Source organism: Triticum aestivum, chromosome 5A (assembly GCF_018294505.1).
Source record: "Triticum aestivum cultivar Chinese Spring chromosome 5A, IWGSC CS RefSeq v2.1, whole genome shotgun sequence".
In the NCBI taxonomy this organism is placed as follows: Eukaryota; Viridiplantae; Streptophyta; class Magnoliopsida; order Poales; family Poaceae; genus Triticum; species Triticum aestivum.
Window position 1 is genome coordinate 481,013,165 of NC_057806.1, and position 16,849 is coordinate 481,030,013.

General features: G+C 44.9%; 1 long non-coding RNA gene across 1 annotated transcript; it reads right to left on the reverse strand.

The window, feature by feature from the left end:
- Positions 1-12,111: 12,111 nt before the first annotated feature.
- On the reverse strand, positions 12,112-15,085 carry LOC123107272 (uncharacterized). The gene is made up of 3 exons (XR_006451630.1): positions 14,566-15,085; positions 14,353-14,444; positions 12,112-12,388 (listed from the first exon to the last, which is right to left on the reverse strand). It is a non-coding gene; the product is annotated as an uncharacterized lncRNA (long non-coding RNA).
- Positions 15,086-16,849: the final 1,764 nt, after the last annotated feature.

Here is a 16,849-nt window from a genome sequence, read left to right on the forward strand (position 1 = left end):
TACACCTACATCCCCTACATCTGCTAGTCCACCCCGTAAGAGTTCGCACAGCTTAGTCAACTATGCTAGAGCCCATAGTAGCATGTGGCTGCACACGGAAGTTTCCAGTTTGAAATATCTTATGATCCCTTAGAGCCTGGGTGAAAAAAAAAAAAAAACAACAGGCAAGTCCTGATAGACATCAGGTGCCTCAATCCACCCAGATGTGTGTTTAAGTTGCCACCTTAGATAAACCATTAAAATTATCAATCTCACATCTGTCATGGATATCACTCACCCAATCCACGTCTACTGGCATAGCATAGCATAATAAGCAAACGTAGAAGTAACTCCCAAGGTTTCATAAGTAACAGGTAATAGGTACTACCTCAATTCTACTTCCCAATCCCACAATTTAATTTAGATCCTAAACAATGCAAGTGTTTGAGGGTTTGATCTAATGCAATAAAACTGGGTAGTAGGAAAGATATGATCAAAGTGTTACTTGCCTTGCTGATGATCCGCGTGTCCTAGAGATTCGAAGTAACAAGCGGCGCACTCCGGGTAATCTAACGCAGACAAACAACAAGCATACAATAAGTACTCATCTAATGCACAGGGAAATCTCGAATAAAAGATCTAACCAGAGAGTTCAACTTAAGAACCCTGGTTGCAAAAGAATCGAATCAAATAAGGCATCGAAAGTCGGAACTCGAGAGAGAACGACTCGGTTTAGAAATCTGAAATTAGGTCAAAATTTCACAGTAGCAAAACTCTGTGAAAGTTGGTTAGTCGGAACGGCGGTTTCGTTACGAAACTCCAGGCGTTTGAATCACCTGATTCCGATAAACGGGCAAGAAATAAAACAGATTTGAAAATTGGATCGGAAATCGAATCAGAAAAAAATAACGGATTAAATCCGAATAAAAGAAAAACGACAAACGGTTTAAATAACGGACGTTCGTTAACAGAACGAATCCAACGAACGCGTTCATTGAAACGAACGGTTCGGTGAACGTTCGTTAATTAAGAAAACCGAAAAAAAAACCAATCTAGTTTTTTTTTAAATAAACCGGATCGATTTATTAGGGGAAAACCGGATCGGGGCGCGGGGCTACCTCCGGTGGTCTTCGCCGGCGAACTCCGGCGGGGCTCCGGGCGGGGCGGGAGGTCCGGCGGGGTCGGGAGGGGGCGGCGAGGGTTCCGGCGACGGCGGAAACGGCGGCGGCGGCGGCTTCCTCGCGGCGGCGGGGTTCGGCGCGGGTCGGGTGAGAGAGAGGGGGGGGGGGCGCCGGGTATTTAAGAGGGGGGGGCGGGTGGCTTGGGGAGGGGGCAAGGGAGGCGAGGGGGAGCCGGACTCCGGGAGGCGGGGCGATGGCGTGCGGCGGCGCGGGGCACCTCGCTCGGGCGGCCGAGCGCGCGAGGGAGAGGGAGGCGGGGCGCTGGGCCGGGCCTGGCTGGCTGGGCCGGCTGGGCCTTGGCCCAGGGGGGGGCGCGCGTATTTTTTTTTAAATTAAACCAAATGAATTAAAAAAAAACCAAATGAACTCCAAATTAAATAAAACAAATTTTCCCCGACTCCTAAAAATGAGTCGAACAAAAAGAACTTTAAAAACGGTAAACATGCATAAATTTTTGAAATGCTCATTTTGCCTAAGCAAAATAAATCTTCCAAAACCAAATCTTGATTTATTTATAATATCTTCATTTTTCCTAAATATTGGGAAAGTCATATTATTCCCTCTCTTAAAAAATTTTTATAGGAAAAACTTTATGAAGATAATTTAAATAAATCCAAATGATCCTATTTTCAAAATTTGAGAAATCCCAAATATGAAAATAATGAAACTTCCAACTCTCTCCGAGGGTCCTTGAGTTGCGTGAAATTTTCTAGGATCGGAAAATGCGAGAAAAATATGATATGCATGATGACCTAATGTATAACATTCCAAATTGAAAATTTGGGATGTTACAAAAATATCCAAAAATAGGTTCGTCAGTGCTTAAGGTTGCAAACATGCATGTGCTGAATGGCTGTAATAAATACTCCAACATAATAACTGATATTACGTATCAAATAGTATCTATTAGAACGAATTCGATATACAATACCAGTATATATAAATATATATGTATGATATACCGTACAAATTCACCAACATAATAACAGAGATACAGATATCAATGAAGAGCATGCCTGAACGAATGAAATGCTACTTGTCTACACGACCACTTTCACAAGCTATACAATCCAGATGTAGAGAGGTTTCTTCGACCACAGAATCGTAGATTTGACAGATAACTAGGACGAACTGATATTTATTCACATGATTCTTCTTCCGCACGCACACCATTCACCACCTTGATAAGCCCTTGGCTGAAAAGTCAAATAACGGAATTCTTAGGAACGATCGGAAACACCAGTAAACATGCAGCAAGGATTATACAAGTTGATACCTAGCTAGCTAGGCTGGTTGACTCACCTGTCGGTTTACCACCAGCAGCACTTGCATCATCGAGTTTGTACGGCTGTCTTGGTAGGTGAGAGTTGCTGCCGTTGCTCGACACAGCGGTCTTCGTCGACAACCCTTTACTACCTGCTTTACGGAGCGCACGAATGCATGCAGAAGGCGTCAAGAAAGTGCAAGAAAGCATCAGAGACCACAACCGTCGAATCTATAGAAAGGTAGTACCAGAAAGGTGCGGATCTGATAAAGGCAGAGCTATCCATGCATGCATGCACGTACGTGTGCTCGGGTGTTGATCGGATGAGTGACACTCACTGACCTGCAGTAGGCGGCGGCGGCGGCTCCTGGCCCTCCGTGTACGCGGCTCTCTGCTGGCCGGAAGACCCTTGCATTGGAGGCACAGATCTACTTTGTCCTGCATATATATGTATGTATGGAGAATATATTAGAACATCAGAGTTGACAAATTGCTTACTCCGATCGTGCATGTGCATGCAATGGACGAATTGGATATCTGGAGAGGCTGGCTCACCCTTCGCCGCCATGCTCAGTCCTGGAGACCTTGGTGTCTCCCTGTCTTCTCTTCAGCTAGCTTGCTTTGGAAGAGTTTGTTGCTAAATGCTTCGATAGTTGTAGGCTACCCATGGATGGGTATATATACAGGGAGTACGCACGCACAAAAGGCAAAATCATGGAAATTTCATCTGGTTGAATCCATGATGTATTATACATGGTGTACGTGTACATGTATTGCTGTACAGAGCCATTGTCATTAGGCCCGCCTTGACCCAGCGCGTTTTCCTTGGATCTCCCGCGTATCAACAAGATGCGTCCGGCTGGTACGGTTGCAGTTGAGATACGATGTGGACGTAGTATTTATTTGAAATAATGAACTTCGATTCAAATGGCGTCATTGCCTGTAATGTGCGCCCTTGAACAAAAGTCATCAGAAAATGACAAAACATAGCGATACAACAATTTATTATCCCAACCCGCGGAACTTTTCCCATCAACTCGTCGAACATGATCAATGTTTTCTGATCAGCTGGTCGACAGATGGATGCTCTGCCATGGAAAACGTCATGAACGTAATGGACTTCACGAAGGTCTGGACATTAAACTGAACTCCCAGGTATCATCGGGTATCATCATGTGTAGTTTCCGTCGCATTTCCGTGCAAATCGAAACACACCGACATGCGCGGGCGTCCAACTCCCAATTAACTGAGAGGCTCGATTTCTACATGAATTCCGGAGAGAGATCAGTATAGTTTGTTCTCCGAGTCGTTTGCGTGTGGAGTACTACATTAATTAGGTTCTCCAAGTATTATGTCTGGAGAAGAAGAAGAGGAGGAGCAGGACCAACATGTACAGCGGCATAACTTAATGAACTGTCCCGACCGTGGAAAAACGAAGTACTAGTATTGAACGGGTGGTCGGCACCTTGGATGGGAAGATGGTTGAGTATTTCTGGGAACGAGTACTTCTACTTCTGTGTACCACCTTTGTTTTTTGTTTTTGAGGGACTTCTGATGTACCACCTGGCTATACACATGTGTTGTCCTTTTATCACACTGCGTGGTGTCCAACACAAATTTGACTGGGTTGGTTGTTGCCTACCTTCCCTTCACTATAGTAGTAGTTCACAAATATAGCATTTTCAACATACTGCGCGTTAACCTATACAGTATATATACTACTCCATGTGTCCATGCGTCCATTATTAAATCTAAATGTTAATACACTACTATAGGAATGACTAGCAATGACCACCGCAAAAAGCCCGGCAGTGGCAAGGCTCCCACGGGCGTCCACCACTGCTAAAATGGCATCAGTGACGGGCATGCGCCCGCCACTGGTACAAACTCTTTAGTGGCGGGCACGGCTTTGGCGCCCGCCACTGTTGAGTGTTTAAGCAGTGACGGGCATATTTGAGTGACCGCCACTGACTACTTAGGCATGCAAATAAAAAAAATGCAGCCACGGCAACATTGAGCTGCAATGGCTGTGTTTTTGCATAAAATATATATAATAAATTGCAATATGTTGCGACATTATAGTGATTTTGATAAGATATTACAATACATTGCAGCATATGTTAATGAACCACGGCAATATTTAACTTTTATTTCCATGGCAAGTTTTACTTTTCATTTGCCGATGGCAAATTGACCCTTATTAACATGACAATTTTACCTAAATCCGCATAGCAATATTTAACTTTTATTGCCGAGGCAAGTTTTACTCATGGCTAATTTACCTTTATTAACATGTCAAATTTACCTACATCCCATGGCAATATTTAGCTTTTATTGCCATGCTAAGTTTTACTATTTATTTGTCCTTTATTAACATGGTAGATTTTACTTTTTTGTCATAACAAATATATGCAAATTTTAATATGATTTTGGTTATGGCGCTTTTCTTGTTCTTTTTTTAACTTTTCATGCCTTTTCACACATGGCAATTTTTGCATAAATTAGATGTATTAATTAAAAATATACCATGACATATTTTCCTATGAATCTGCCATTGCAAATTATTTTGTTTGCATGATGGAAATTGCCATGACTTGTTTTGGGTTATTGTTAAAATATATTGTTCACCCATGGCAATTTTCTGCATTTGAAAGTTGATGGCATATTTTCTACTCAATAAAGCAAAAACTGGCCTTTTGTCACAGCAAAAACAAAATAAAATTTTGGCTTTTTTCTAATTTTTTGTTACTAGGCTTTTTGATTCACTTTTTGAGCTGTTAGGGGCTGGGGAGGCGTTCGCATTGGGGGGCTTCTCCTCCCAAACGTAATCGTTCATCGGTGGTGAGGTATTGTACCGAACGTCTCGTTCGGTTTGGCACCTGCCCAGACCAAACGGTCGGGAGATATCAGGGTCCTACTCCCTCCGTCCCATATTATAAGAGCATTTCTCACACTAGTGTAGTGTAAAAAATGCCCTTATTTTATGGGACGGAGGGAGCACATTTTATTTTTTTGCGGGGTTAAAAGGATTTCATTGCTCAATTGTTGGAATATTCGTTCCTACATAGTAGAGGAACGTCTGCAGGTCCAGGTCGCAACCAAACTGTAGTTCGGCCCTCCGATCGTCCGAAAGAGGGAGCACATTTTAGCAAGTAACTATTTCATGCTAAACATGCAAAATAATTTGAAGTACGAATACATCTATAATTCCATGATATGGTATTCCAAATATTAATATTTTCATATAATTCAAATACAGTTGCAGGACATATATTTCCAGAGGTGGACGGGTACCAGAGTGGCAACCCGCGGAGATGATGGACCGACCGCTTGATGTCGAGGAGCTATCCTAGAATGTTCAAACGTTGTAGCAACTAGCAATTGCTAATCAACCTTCGTGGCCACAGATAGATCTCGTCGACGTCATCTCATCTGTAACTACCATTCTCACCAAAATTTCCAGGACCGAAATTCCCAGGAGCAGGAAAGAATCCTTGTTCGATCCTTCTATGCGCGGGGCCCGAGCCCGACCCTGAATATCTGGAGGAGACCAACGTTTCCTGAACTCGCCGATGAGTTGTTGAGCTGGTTAGCTGGTAGTACGTCCTACTCTTCGCAGTACTCTATTTTTTTTCTGGGTACTCTAGTTTGTTAATTTGGTCATCAGTTTAGATGATTTGAAGACGAAAGTACACCAAGTACAAACAACAATCCATAGTTTCGTGAGCTGAAGGTCGTAAATATGCATGTCATGAATGGCAGTACATTATAATACCCCATGGAGCGTCTATTAGTACAACGAATTCAATATACTTGATGCAAAAAAAAAAAGGGATGCAATATACAATTCCGGTATATATAAATATACAATCCACTGTACAAATCCACCAACATAACTACGGTATAGATATAAACGAAGAGCATGCATGAACGAATGAAATACTACTTGTCTACACGGCCACTTTCAGAAGCTATACAATCCATATGTAGGTATAGAGGTGTCAGCGTCCCTGAAGCTGACCCAGCCCACGGTGCACGGCCCAAGTGTGCACACGTGGCCAACAAGCGAGTGCTGGGCCCAGAGTGGGTGGCGGCGGCCCAGGCCCACGCGACGACTACTTGACCGCAGCCCCTCAGAAGGCAGGCATCCAGAGGATCACGGAGACGGCGGCGGCTACCCCTTTCCCCTTTCCCTTGAACCCTAGTTCTTCCTCTCCATTCTTGTACCCGAATCAAGCCTGTACCTAAGAGCTAGTGTGGTTAATCCAAGTATTGTAAGAGAGATCCTATCATATGGTATCAGAGACCAAACTCCACCCTCTTCGCGTCGTTCTGGCGCGTCTCTTCGAGACCAGGAGCCTGCATCAAGCCCGGGCGCATCTCGAAGCCATGGATCCGAGTGTCTCTGGTTCCTCACCAAGCTGGAGGCCAAAATCGAAGCCTCTATAGACGCGCAGACCAAGGCCCAGCAGGCGACATCCGCCAAGATTGACAAGGTACTCAAGTGGCGGCCCGATCTGGAGCGTCGGGTGGCGGATCTGAGCGATGCGGTGGCGGCGCTGCAACTCGCTCAGCCCACGGCGCCCAAGGAGGGCGAGGAACCACCCTCGACGCAGGATCCGCCCGCGACGCATGGCGTCCCCATCGGACTCGTGCCTGGCCGGCGACCCATCAACAAGGGCCCGATGGCCACGACGTTTTCAACATCACACGGGGGCCGACGGCGGTGTCGTTCCAGACGCCGCCGCCGCTCCCGGCAAGAGGTCAGCCTGATTCCCTCTTGTCTCCATCTATGGTCTCTCCCTTTGCTCATGCGAGCCAGATGCTCGCTAGATTGGGCCAAGCGCACCCGTCTATTTCGTTTCCTTAATTTACGGCCGAGAATCCGAACCTCTGGAAAACCCTGCGCGAACAATATTTTTCCATGTTCGACATCCATCCATCTTTCTGGGTTCCGATGGCGGCGCTCAATTTTTCTGGTACTGCATCAGTTTGGCTGCAAACGATTTAGAAGCGTTTGTCGGAGTTTGATTGGGAAGCATTTACCTCCCTGTTGTGCACCCGTTTTGGTCGGGATCGCCACCAAATGCTGATTCGCCAGTTCTATTCTTTGTGACAGACCACTTCAATAGCTGATTATATTGAAAAATTTGAGATGATCATTAATCACTTGAGTTCATATTATGATTCTATCCATCCTTACTACTTTCTCACTCGTTTTGTGGAGGGATTGAGGACCGATATCCGAGCAGTGGTGCTGGTCCAGAGACCCCCCGACCTGGACACGGCGTGCTCATTGGCGCTCTTGCAGGAGGAGGTGCTTGGTGGCACGTTCGGGGCACTGCCCAGACCACCTGACTCGGCAGCCAAAGCAGCACTCCCGCTGCCGCTACCGCCACCCCCGAGCCGCCCCGCACCCACAGCAGGGGCGACTGATCGACGTGGCACGGATGCCGCGCGCGCTGAATCTACCAAGCTCAAGGCGTTGCGGGATTACCGCCGCGCCCGCGGCCTGTGTTTCAAGTGCGGCGAGAAGTGGGGGCACGATCACGTATGTCCCACTTCGGTCCAACTGCACGTTGTCGAAGAACTTCTGGACGTCTTCAGCATCGACAGCACCATTGACATGCAGCTACCACCGCCTGAAGACACAGTCATGGCTATCTCTCTCTCTCTCTCGACTGTGTCCGGGGGCGTATCAGCCAAAGCATTCCAGTTGCGCGCCTGGATTCAAGGCCGCGAGGTGCTCATGTTGGTGGACTCCGGCAGCACCAACTCATTCATCGATCAAGAACTCGCTGCGAGTCTGTCCGGCGCACGCCCTCTCCCGCGTGCCTGTTGTGTTCGTGTGGCGGACGGGGGTGAACTTCTCTGTTTTGCGGTGGTGCCAGCCTGCGAATGGTGCACTCAGGGGCATGATTTCCGCACAAATCTGAAGGTGCTCGCCTTGGGCACATATGATGCAATCCTCGGCATGGACTGGCTGGAGAACCATAGTCCTATGATGGTGGACTGGCGGGCCAAGTCGCTGGAATCCCAATCTCCGTTGGACAAAATCAAGTTGCAGGGGCACGACGCGGAATCATCGACTTGCCTACTCATCAATGCAGTGCAACTCCAAAGCTTGTGTAAAAACAAGGCTGTCAGCAATATTGTGCATCTGTGTCCCATATCTGAAGATCAAACGGAGGGACAGCAGATTCCTGAATGTCTGCAACCTATCCTGGACGATTTCGTCGATGTCTTTGGGGAGCGAGAAGGATTGCCACCCAAGCGCTCGTGTGATCACAAGATACAACTGCTTCCAGGAGCTCAACCTTTCAGTATAAGAGCATACAGACACAAGCCGGAGCAAAAAGATGAGATAGAGCGACAAGTTGCAGAACTCTTGAAATCGGGGGTGATTCAAGCCAGCAACAGTCCATTCTCATCCCCGGTGATCTTGGTCAAGAAAAAGGATGTCACATGGAGAATGTGTGTCGATTACAGGCAGCTCAATGCTCTCACATGCGTGGCGAAGTTTTCGGTCCCTATAATTGAGGAATTATTGGACGAGCTACAAGGAGCTCAGTGGTTCTCTAAGTTAGACCTGCGAGCAGGGTATCATCAGATACGGATCGCTGAAGGTGATGAGTTCAAAACAACATTCCAGACCCACTTCGGGCAGTTTGAATTCAAGGTGTTATTCTTTGGCTCGGCGGAGGTCACTTCAATGGAGCAGTTTACACAACTCTGAAACCGGTCAACAGGAAGTGTGTGTTGATGTTCTTAGACGACATCCTCATTTTCAACCGCACACTCTCTGAACACAAGGAGCATCTTCGGTAGGTCTTGGCCTTGTTGCGCAGGGATCAATGGAAAGTCAAGCTGAGTAAGTGTGCGTTCGGTCAACTACAACTGACATATCTGGGGCACGTCATCAGTCCCAAGGGGGTGGCTACAGAACCAAGCAAGATTAAATCAGTGGTGGAGTGGCCAACACCGACCAATGTCAAAGAAGTCCGAGGTTTCCTCGGCCTTGCAGGCTACTACAGACGCTTTATCCGGCACTTTGGGATGCTCGCATGGCCCCTGTTCAACCTGCTCAAGAAAGGAACGCCCTTTGTATGGACTTCCATCACAAAACAAGCCTTCCAGGCTTTGAAGAATCAGCTGATCACAGCCCCCGTCCTTGCCTTGCCAGATTTCTCTCAGCAATTCGTTATTGAGACGGACGCCAGCGACAAAGGAGTGGGAGAAGTCCTCCAACAACGTGGTCACCCGATCGCGTTTATGAGCAAAGCTCTCTGCCCGAGGTACCAAGGGATGTCTGCGTACGAGAAAGAGTACCTGGCAATCCTTGTAGCGGTGGACCAATGGAGACCTTACTTGCAACACGCGGAGTTCCTGATCCTCACCGACCAATGCTACGTCTTGAGCTTGCCTTGGTTTTCCCCGAAGAGGAAGGGATGATGCAGCAGAGTAGCGTAAGTATTTCCCTCAGTTTTTGAGAACCAAGGTATCAATCCAGTAGGAGCCCATGCTCAAGTCCCTCGTACCTGCACAAAGCGATAGCTACCCGCAACCAACGCGATTAGGGGTTGTCAAGCCCTTCACGGTCACTTACGAGAGTGAGATCTGATAGATAGAATACTTTTGGTATTTTTGATATAAAGATGCAAAGTAAAAAGTAAAAGCAAAGTAAATAGCAAAAAAAGATTAAAGTGATGGAGATTGATATGATGAGAATAGACCCGGGGGCCATAGGTTTCACTAGTGGCTTCTCTTGAGAGTATAAGTTTTCTACGGTGGGAGAACAAATTACTGTTGAGCAATTGACAGAATTGAGCATAGTTATGAGAATATCTAGGCATGATCATGTATATAGGCATCACGTCCGTGACAAGTAGATCAAAATGATTCTGCATCTACTACTATTACTCCACTCATCGACCGCTATCCAGCATGCATCTAGAGTATTAAGTTAAAAACAGAGTGACGCTTTAAGCAAGATGACATGATGTAGAGAGATAAATTCATGCAATATGAAATAAACCCCATCTTTTTATACTCGATGGCAACGATACCATACGTGTCTTGCTGCCCCTTCTGTCACTGGGAAAGAACACCGCAAGATTGAACCCAAAGCTAAGCACTTCTCCCATGGCAAGAACTACCAATCTAGTTGGCCAAACCAAACTGATAATTCGAAGAGACTTGCAAATATAACCAATCATACATAAAAGAATTCAGAGAAGATTCAAATATTGTTCATAGATAGACTTGATCATAAACCCACAATTCATCGGTCTCAATAAACACACCGCAAAAGAAGAAGATTACATCGAATAGATCTTCACAAGAGAGGGGAGAACATTGTATTGAGATCCAAAAAGAGAGAAGAAGCCATCTAGCTACTAACTATGGACCCGAAGGTCTGAGGTAAACTACTCACACTTCATCGGAGGGGCTATGATGATGTAGAAGCCCTCCGTGATGACGGCCCTCTCTGGCGGAGTTCCGGAACAGGCCCCAAGATGGGATCTCGTGGATACAGAAAGTTGCGGCGGTGGAATTAGGTTTTTGGCTCCTGTTCTGATTGTTTGGGGGTACGTGGGTATATATAGGAGGAAGGAGTATGTCGGTGGAGCACCGAGGGGCCCACGAGGCAGGGGGCGCACCCTGTAGGAGGGGGGCGCCCCTACCCTTGTGACCGCCTCCGGTACTTCTTGGAGTAGGGTCCAAGTCTCCTGGGTCTTATCCGAGAAGAAAATCACGTTCCAAAAAGGATTTTTCTATATGGACTCCGTTTGATATTCTGTTTCTTCGAAACACTGAAATAGGCAAAAAACAACAATTCTGGGCTGGGCCTCCGGTTAATAGGTTAGTCCCAAAAATAATATAAAAGTGGAAAATAAAGCCCAATATAGTCCAAAATAATAGATAATATAGCATGGAGCAATCAAAAAATATAGATACGTTGGAGACGTATCAGGCATCCCCAAGCTTAATTCCTACTCGTCCTTGAGTAGGTAAATGATAAAAAGAGAATTTTTGATGCGGAGTGCTACTTGGCATAATTTCAATGCAAAATTTCTTAATTGTGGTATGGATATTCAGATTAAAAAGATTCAAGACAAAAGTTCATGTTGACATAAAGAATAATAACACTTCAAGCATACTAATAAAGTAATTATGTCTTCTCAAAATAACATGGCCAAAGAAAGTTATCCCTACAAAATCATATAGCCTGGCTATGCTCTATCTTCACCACACAAAGTATCAATACAAGAATTCTGTTAATTCATGACAGAATGAATCCGTCACAGGCCTGTGCAAAACTGTCGTGGAAGGGCATACGTGACGGATTCAAAATCCGTCATGTATATCGCGTCATAATTTTACCACCGCACACTCCATGACGGATCATCCAAAACTGTCATGGACCATGACGGTTCTTGACTGTCATGGATAACAGTTAACTGACATACTCATAACGGCGTTAACTTACCGACCAAATCATCATCTGACATGGATCTGACGTGGCAGCCCATGTAGTAATCAGGCCATCTAAAGTTTTGGCCTAGTAAATTTCAGTTGAGTCCAAAAGTGGTTGTCCATAATAATTTCAAGTAAGGCCCACTAATTTCAGTCCAAGACATTGGCCCATCTCTCATTTCTCTTGGTCCATAAAAATTTCAAGCCACTAAGAATTTGACGAAAAATATATGCTCTTGTCATTAAAAAAGAAAATTACAGAAATTGACCAAAAGTATACCAGTACGGGAGCAAAAAGAAGACACAAAAAACATTAATTTTACAAGCATGTCTCAAAGTACACTATGCTACTCTACAGCCAGTAACGCCCAAATCAATCGAGGCCAGCTCTCGTCAAACATCGACTAGGGGTCATCCCATGTTTCTGCACACCAAAGTCATCAGCATGCACATCTTTGTTGTTGAAAATGCTCCCAAAAACCAATATCTGCCACATGATGAAAATTATGTCACATTATAAAATATTATAGCAAGTAGGTAAAACTAGAAGTAGCTAACTACACGTTATAAGGTTCTATAATTTTTTTCACTCCCTGGATGCAAAGTGGTGCAACAAATTTAATCAAACATGGGAAAAGAAACAACTAGCGACAACAAAAAGGAATGATGAATATACATAGGTCAACAGAGTTGGTAGGGAGAAAAGAACTAAACTCCATTGTGGTTATTTGACATAAAAAGTTCCACTACACTAAACTCGATAAGACATGCAGCCCAGCTAAATATTCTGTGATGAAAAGTGCTAGCCGCATATCAATTAGATGATACTCCCTCCGTCCAAAAATACTTGTCGGAGAAATGGATGTATCTAGACGTATTTTAGTTCTACATACATCCATTTTTTTATCCATTGCTCCAACAAGTATTTTGGGACGGAGGGAGTACCAGTTAACAACACATGCTTTTGCACAGGCTAGTTATTTTGCAAAAACATATCATAATAATATACTGGACAACAATGATATTACAACACTAAGTAAGCTTGAAAACGTATTCCTATGTTATCTATGAACAGGAGCTTGGCCCCTACATTCTGTCCTTGGTAGCCACATGGTAATTCTTACTAGGCCACTCGTATTTACTTCTCCTGACCCCTCCCCCGCCTCCTTCTCATCATGTAACATAAACTGACTGGACTGTTTTGACACACTAACATATTAATGTAAAGTCAGTGGGAGCCTTTCCCACTGTCATCAGTTCTGAAAAAACTGCTATAAAAATAATTATGCAATCTAAAACTAATGCTCATCGTAAACATACTCAGAACCACATTAGCTATATGAACTGTACATGTCAAAGATGTGAAACACATTAACAATTGAAGTTAATTACTCCATTTCACAAAACATACAGGACAAAAGTGGAGTTATGATCAGAACCAACGCATTTACATGATGCAAAATGCAGTACATGTTTTATTCTAGAACAAACAAAATACATTTAGAAACATAATGAAGGAGTATTACGGAGAGATTGCGATGCAAAAATTGAAGGAATGTACCCAAAATATCCAAAGATATAATTTCCTAATAAAAAGAGGCCATATTTTGACTCTCCACTGTGACATACGTGAAAAATATAACTATATTGAGCGTTTAAATTTTAATGACAGAAAGGTGCATCTCCATTGGTGGAGTCATGCTCCCTTTCTAAATGAGCTATAATTATTAGTAAAAAATCAGCCTCTAAGCGACAGTTATGATAACCTGCCAACTGGTGTCCGAGTTATCTTAAAAACAACCCAGACTATATTGTATCGCTGTTGGGACCCTATCATCTCTCAATTAAGCATCTAAATGAACTATTTAGTTGAGTTGTGCCGTTCCTGTATACACAGTTTTTTGTAACAGAGTTTCTGCAGTTTAAGAAAACACATGGTGCACATCATGATATACAACTACAATCACAAAACCACAAACTCCTACCTACGACTGTTATATAGGAAATGAACATAAAGCTGTCATAAATTTCTGAATTCAAAATAAAAGATGGGTAAAAACTGTAAAGCTAGGAGAGGGAGAGTGAAGGGAACTGACTATACGCCACCTACACATGGTGCACATCACGGTTCTGTTTTTTTAAGATACGCGCCTGGGGGCGGCCCTGGGGGCCGACGGCTGGGGACCGACTCGCCCCCAGTGCCGTTTTTTTCGCCGGCTCACCCCTAGGCGGCGCTTTTAGACGCCCCCTGGGGGTCCAACGGCTGGAGATGCCCTAAGCAGCAGAGATACTGAAAAGTGTAGTTTATCAAGATAACAAAGGGAAAGACATTGTGCTTGCATTGCGTTGACATACTCTCGACGCATGTAATATAATTTTAATCTGGTATATATGGATTGGAACGATGATTTGAACATACTAGCATACTGCAGACAACATAGATATACGTACATATATGGCTCTGTCAGAAACTGGAGCAAAATAACACCACGCCCAATCCTGAACTTCTGATGGTTCTGATATTGATTCTGCATTAACTCCTCCTGCTCAAGAACCAAGTCGATGTACATGCATATCAGAATCATTCCAGAGTGATTCATGTACCTTAACAATAAATAAAAACTATTGGAGCTAGAGGACAGGAGACAGAGGCCAAGGGGTTACTGGATTTGCCGACGTCCTGCACGCGCCACTGGATGGGGGAGAAGGGGGTTCAGCGGCGGGACATGCTTATGTTGTAACGGCGCTCCTCCTTAGAGGTCGACGAGGAGGAGCACCAGCGTTCGTCGGCATCATCGTCGAGAAGGACAAGCTCACCGTGCCCGCCCTCGTCCCGGACAGGCGACTGCAGGGTGCGCCGCGTCCATGGATCCTGCGGGAGGAGATCCTCCACGCCGCCCTGCTCAAGGTGGACCACAAGGAGGCGAGGGCGCGCGTGGGGGCACCGTAGACGACAAAGAAGAGCCGCCAGAGGCCGCCGGAGATGCGCCGACGACGAAGGAGGTGCTGGAGTCTAAAACCTAGCACGGGAGTGGATTTTGGGAAAGCGGTAGAAGCCAGGAGGGGGAAATCTTGCCGGAGGGGAGGATGGACCGGAGCGAGGCGAGCTCGGTGGTGTGCTCCGCGCCGGCTATAGCCGCTGCAATCGCCGGAATCGGGCGCGGGCGCTTGTGGCGGCTGAGGAAGGGAGGAGAGAATGGGGATTAGGGTTACATGGGTGTGGCTCGTGGGCTTAAGTAGTCTGGCTCGAAATTTTGGCCACCGGCCGCGTGGGCGACTTAAAAATTTACATTTCCGCGCGCGCTCTGGAAAGTTCGCGCGTTCTCTTTTAGTTTTAACTTTTTATAATACATATAAACCATTGGCTATATCCAACTGACATATGGGACAAATAAAAGTCACACAGGACACATCGGCGGCAATCGGTGACGGTCCGGATGGTGTATAAAGAAAGAAACGACTAAGCACTAGCAAGTCAAATGGTGACAATTTTTGTGACGGCCAGTGATGTCCATCATAAAGGGGCTACCTTTTTGGGATGGCAGTCACATCCTGCTGATCCATGATGATTTCCGTGATGGATAAGAGAAATTGTCATTGTCTGTGACGATTTCTGAGAACGTCAACAGAAATCCGTCACGTATTAACAGGTTTCTTGTAGTGTATTTAAATCATGCACAACCCCGATGACAAGCCAAGCAATTGTTTCATACTCTAACTTTTTCAAAACTTTTTCAATCTTCACGCAATACATGAGCGTGAGCCATGGACATAGCACTATGTGGAATAGAAGGGTGGTTGTGGAGAAGATAAAAAAGAGGGGAAGATAGTCTCACATCAACTAGGCGTATCAATGGGCTATGGAGTGGCCCATTAATAGATATCAATGTGAGTGAGTAGGGATTGCCATGCAACAGATGCACTAGAGCTATAAGTATATGAAAGCTCATCAAAAGAAACTAAGTGGGTGTGCATCCAACTCGCTTGCTCACGAAGATCTAGGGCAATTTGAGGAAGTCCATCATTAGAATATACAAGCCAAGTTCTATAATGAAAAATTCCCACTAGTATATGAAAGTGACATAACGAGAGACTCTCTATCATGAAGATCATGGTGCTACTTTGAAGCGCAAGTGTGGTAAAAGGATAGTAACATTGTCCCTTCTCTCTTTTTCTCTCATTTTTTTATTTGGGCCTTTCTCTCTCTCTTTTTTATGGCCTCTTTTTTCGTCCGGAGTCTCATCCCGACTTATGGGGGAATCATAGTCTCCATCATCATTTCCTCACTTGGGATAATGCTCTAGAAAATGATGATCATCACACTTTTATTTTTCTTACAACTCAACAATTACAACTCGATACTTAGAACAAATATGACTCTATATGAATGCCTCAGGCGGTGTACCGGGATATGCAATGAATCAAGAGTGACATGTATGAAAGAATTATGAATGGTGGCTTTGCCACAAATACGATGTCAACTACATGATCATGCTAGCTATATGACAATGATGGAGCGTGTCATAATGAACGGAACGGTGGAAAGTTGCATGGTAATGTATCTCGGAATGGCTATGAAAATGCCATGATAGGTAGGTATGGTGGCTGTTTTGAGGAAGGTATATGGTGGGTGTATGATACCGGCGAAAGGTGCGCGGTATTAAAGAGGCTAGCAATGGTGGAAGGATGGGAAAAGGTGCATATAATCCATGGACTCAACATTAGTCATAAAGAACTCATATACTTATTGCAAAAATCTAGAAGTTATCAAAGCAAAGTATTAGGCGCATGCTCCTAGGGGGATAGATTGGTAGGAAAAGACCATCGCTCGTCCCCGACCGCCACTCATAAGGAAGACAATCAATAAATAAATTATGCTCCGACTTCATCACATAACGGTTCACCATACGTGCATGCTACGGGAATCACAAACTTTAACACAAGTATT